We start from the raw sequence: 6000 nt of genomic DNA on the forward strand, positions 1-6000 counted from the left end.
CTATCAACATTAATAATACAACTACAGCATTTATACCTCGAGGTCATTCTTACTCTGAAACCTAACTAACATATTTGTAAAACATAAATGTTTTTACAACATGGATGTTGCTAAGTGCTAAATGTGTCACATTCAAGTCCCTTAATTCACATATGTTAATCTCTTAGTTTTGTTATAGTTAACAAAGTTTGCAAGAAGCTAAAGTCGGTAGACTCATTCTTGGAAAGATCCAAATCCAATTCAATTTTGGATTTATTTGCTGCAGAAAAGAGAAATCGGCAAAATCTGTTATTTTTGGAAATATTACAGAATAAGCATGTCTCTGTATTTTAACCACAACTTTTAGCTATGAAATTAGTGGTGTTGAACAGCTAATACAAAAGGAAACAAATATGTTTGAAATAGGTTTTTCCTAATTCGGACATTTACTATGCCAAAATTGCCCCTCAATATAGGATCGAAAATCTGGACGAATTTGAAAAGATTCTAATCATTTTCCTTCTTGGATTGGGTTTTTATTCTTCTACTTGGATTAGGAGACTAACTTATGATTTTTCTTGGGATTTTTAGGGCTTTTAGGGTTCTCCTAATCCCTATACATAGGTCTCTAAATATTGAAGAAAGACACACTATTACCTAGAGCAAATTTAGTAAAATACATCTTGAAGGCTTGAAGAGTTGAAGAAAAGTAATTATGGCAGGAAGCCATCTCAGTAGCATCATGAACGGCTAAAACCCTTCGTAGGGTGTTGATGTAACTCTATCCAAGCACAATGGTTTGATTGTGTCTTAATTTAGAGAATTTCAGTTTATGCTTGTTGGTTGTATAATTATGAGAATTGCTACAATTTGATATTGTTCTTAATATTTTAATGCAATTGTTCTTAAATTCAAAATCAATATTAGTGAAATTCTTCTATTGTCTTAGAAAGCTTTTTACCTTTATTGAACTCAAATCATTCTTGTTTTCTATGATTATGAAAATGATGATTATACAACGAGTTTAATTGACATATGATCAAGAGGGTGAAATAAACAATACATAGAGAAGACAGATCGTACTACACCCTAGTTTAGTGTAATTTAGGTAGACGGTCTGTGCCAATCGAAGATGGGTTATACTATTCCGTTGATTGTATGTATCCTATTAAACAATTAGATAATCCATACTTAGGGAAGATGGGTTGTACTGCATCTTAGTGGTTAAGTGAACAGTCTGTGCCAACCTAAGATGGATTATACTTATTCTTTAATAAGGTAATTTCTTGTTTATTTATAACATGCATAGAATGAATTTCTTTGATTAAATATGATTAACCATTGATGTGCGGATAGCAATGAAGTCAATACTCTACTCTCTCCCTCTCTCTCTCTCTCTCTCTCTCTCTCTATTTTATTTTATGCACCTTAGTCAACAACAAAATCAACAATATTTTCTTAAGTTATTTTTAATCTTCATAAACTTAATAACAACAGCTCTGCAGTCCTTGAGGTTCGACACTGTCTCTATAACCTTATCCTACAAAGGTTCGTTCTTTTGCGAGTGGTAATTTAATATTGATATATTTTTGCTTTAAAAAATCCACATCAAATGTTTAATAGGTGGAAAAATTAAGTGCAAGTTCACCACTTAGTAAGTAAATAAGCTGCTGCTAGTGTGTGACTGTGAATAGTTCATACGTAGATAAAAGTATTAACTCTTGAAATCATTTCTCTTAAAATATTTATTGTGATCATTCTTTTTGCAAGCATATTCATTTTACATATTAGCTTTATATAAACAGTTGTCACTATCCTTACTTTGTTTGTCACTACTTGTGCCATCTACTGAGTAAGGTCAGTTTTTGCTTTGTTTACAACTATTTGTGCCATCTACAAGGCAAGGACAAGCTACCATATAAACATTTCTTGCTCTGCCACATCACTTTTTGGTAAGGACTAGTCCGTTCGACCCCTCTTTGCAGAACCCTATTAGCCTAGCCCCCTTTACTTAGGGCTAGCAGCCGGTGTGGCTACACTCCAACTAAGGGTGAGTTTCATTGCCTTAAAGTTATTTACACACCTGGAACCGATGTCACCATTCATTATTCCGTTTCACATTTCATCTATTTTTCCCTAACATTTTTCACATTACACATAAGCATTTCATTTCGTTTATGACTAATAAAGTAGTCTTTAAAATATTTAATGCATCATTTGAGACAGCATTTATAAAAGTAATCCATGTCACACATTTCATGCATAAGGATATCTTCATACTTTTCAGAATACTAAAAGGTAATCCAGAGTTTTTCTTTGGAAACATTGTACATAAAATGTGCCAAGTCAATATTTATGAAAATACTAGCACAAATGTAGCTTGCTTACCTCGATCGCTTAATTCCATTGGGAAATCGTCTCCAGATTCTCCAACACCGAAATATGTGCAATGTTCTATTTTTTTTTTTATTTTATTTTATAAGTAATGTTCTATTACTAATCTCTAATCTCAAACTAAAGGCCCTAAATCCTATACTGTTCAAAATAGGTGTACTGACCGAGCATCAAACGTTTGGTCTCGAGGTTGAATGATTGCTATCAATTGTTTGAGAATCTTATCAAACATTCAGTGCTTGGCAGAAATCCATTTCCAACAAAAGAGTCCATCAAAACTAATTCTAACAAGTTCTAAAGTCTAAATATCACTCCTAATATAGTATGAATTATAAATACATCATCCATAAACATCATAGTACGTCCAAAAGTCATCAAATACCCAACCCATCAATATATCTACCACAAATCCATAAAATAATCGATGGGTCTTCATCTAACGTCTCAACTAGTGAGTTACGCATGCATGACTACAAGATATCATCAGCTTAAGCATAAACAAAACTACTCATGCAGTATCCCATCATTAACCCTTCAATATCATGCCTAGGAGTTCAAATATTCAAAATAAGATGCTAAACTACGAAAACAAAACTAATTAGTAGCTAAATAGTAGGATGATAAGCTAACAACCAAGCCAAAAATGAGATCGAGTCAAAGGTTGCCTTCTCTTGAAGAAAAGGCTTAAAGGAATCTCATTCTCTCTCTCAAACTCACTAATTCTCTCACTCTAGGGTTTATTAAGGCTTTGGGCGTCTAAAATGAAGAAAATGGGCGTAAATAAGGTATTTATAACAGCCATGCACGTACAAAAAAGCTGAGGTGGCGAAATTAAAAGTTTTCACTATGTCATCAAACATTTGGGATCCAACTTTGAACTTTCGGCTTCAATTGTTCGAGATCCAACGTTGAATGTTCGACCTTGATCATTCAGATCCTACTTTGAACGTTTGGCCTATACAAGAAGTTCTTAAAAGTTCAAAATCTCATACTTTACCAATTAAGAACCAACCCTAGCATCCTTAATTTATAATTAGAGCATACTTAACCCTACTTAATGTTTGAGGTACTACAGTCAATAAGTTTCTCCCTACAACTTTGGCTTAATATGTTGAATTTACTCCCCGTAAATTGACTTCGTAATCTCATTGCATTTATATCATTTCAAATAGTTAGGTTTAAATCTTTATTTAAAACCCTAACCTTAGTCAAATCCTAGGATCCTCAAATACCTAAAGCAGCATCATTCTTTCTGTTTTGACATATCTCAGCCAATTTGGATCAACTGAGGATTTGCCTAACGACCCTAAAACCCTATCCAAATTTCTTCAAGAAGCTCGATTGACCAAAAATCAATCAAGGCATCTACCAAGAAATTCACAAGTTTATGTGATCATCTCGGTTGACTGAAGTGTTGAGCTCGGTCAACCGAGGCACCCCAGACAACAGCAATAGCCATACAAAACTATCCCAAAACCTCAACCGTTCAACCATTTCATACGTTAACATTTCATTAGTTATTGTATATATTGCATATACAACAAAACTAATCAATTTAAATCACCAAAAGTATTTATTCTTAAAACCTAAGACAAAACTAAGGTTTTATAAAAACATTGTTTTTATGTTTTGTTTTTATCTTGAAATCAATTGGGCAGCATAATGACATTTTAAGTTTGTAAACCAATCGCATGAAGAACCACTTTTACGTGACTTTGTTGAAATAACTCCAAAACTCTATTCTTATAAAACCACATAAAATATCATAACCATCTCATGGTTGTAATAACTTGGACAACATTTCTATACTATAAGCATATTTAATCACTTTACCATGCTATTTGAGCATCGTAATATCATTATAGTAATTGGTAGGATAGCCACATATAAATTTATACAAGCATTCCTATAACACTTATAACAAGGCTAACATCTGCGCATATTATAACTTAGGCATTGCAACTATGCTATAAATATTGTTAGTTTTTGTGCTGGCTGCATTCTGCTGGACAAAATCACTATCATTTACTGTTGCTGATTTCACAGGGATACCGTATCAGTTCAGAGTCTTCAAATATTCAGAGTTTATTTCTCTGATATGGAAAGGGCCTCATTATGACAAGATTAGTGTCACAAGAGTCAAGATGGAATGCCTGGACTCCAAGAAGACTCTGCAAAGTCTACAACTCAGCAAAAGTTGGATCCCGAGTTTATCATCCGAACGGCCTAGTGAAACGCCTGTACACTCATCAGTCTGTAACATAAACAATGATGCTTTTAATCAGGGGTTCAGCCAGTTTTCAAAAGTCTTTTTCAGAGATATGTTTCTAGAAGATTCTGTACGTATTTCAAGACAGTGTAGTCAGATCCCTTGCATCCGTTCGGACGATGTGGTATTCCGTCCGGACGCTCATCAATCAAGCAACATTCGTCCCGATGACGTGATATACCATCCGGACGCTCAACAGTCCAAGCATCATCCATCCGGGTGATGAGAACTTTCCGTCCGGACCTTCCTTTGTGTCAAGAAGCTTTGAACTGCTTTAGCTTGAATCCCTTCGGACGTTTTAGTAGCACGTCTGGATGCCACTCAGTGTTCAACCAGCTACGCGATTTCTTTCCAAAACATAAATATGGGAAGACAGCTGCAACCATCCGAACGATGTGGATTCTCGTCCGGACGCGCTCATCCATAAGGCAAGTCCCGCATTGAAAATTAAGACGTCTAGACACCATTCTTTATGGTCCGGATGCGTGAGCTACATATATGGAAATTGCATGCATCAGATCAACCGTCCAGACGATCATTCCTATGGTCCGGATGCACGAAGCCTTAATATGAAAATTGCATGCAGCGAAGGTGCGATTGTCCGGACGACAAGGCAACACCATCCAGACACTACTCAAATCAGGAAAGAATTTCAGTGAAATTTTGGAAACCCGATCGCACAGTTGTCCGTCCGGACGCCTTATGTCTTCAGTCCGAACGGCGCCTAGGTTTTTCAAGCCAGACGCTCATTTGAACCTGCAGCCTATAAATAGAGGTCCCTAGGCTTGAGAATTGCAAGAATTCGGTATTGAATTTCGTAGTGCTTAGAGAGTTGTATTTTTAGAGTTATTGTGCTGAGTTAGTCGCTCTCAAGCCGTTGCCAAGTGCTGTTGCTGTGCTGATTTGAAGTCTATCTTAAGCGTTGGCCCTAAGGTAAAGGATTCAATTGAAGACCCCTTCAAGTGGAAGACTTGGTTGGGAGGCATTCGTGTTGGGTTACACATTAGAGTTCAAGGTACGACCACTGCATAAGGGTATATGAGTGCTTCTGCTTTGTAACTAGCTTTGTCTTCTGAATAGTGGATATCCTGGGTTTGGCTGCCTCGGAGTGGTTTTTCTCTTAACCGAGTTTCCACTTCATCAACAAAATATCTGTCGTCTTTAATTCTGCATTTTGATATTTTGTTGCACACTATTGCACATACTTGTTAATATTAGAAGTCATTCATTTTTCAATTGGTATCAGAGCAGGTACACTCCGTTTAAAGGATTTAATTGTTGAGTGTGATCCTTATCTCTTTGTGACTTTTATTTTTTTTATTACACCTTTTATCATGGAATTCTCTCAGTTCTTTGAA

Source organism: Alnus glutinosa, chromosome 6, assembly GCF_958979055.1.
Source record: "Alnus glutinosa chromosome 6, dhAlnGlut1.1, whole genome shotgun sequence".
NCBI lineage: Eukaryota > Viridiplantae > Streptophyta > Magnoliopsida > Fagales > Betulaceae > Alnus > Alnus glutinosa.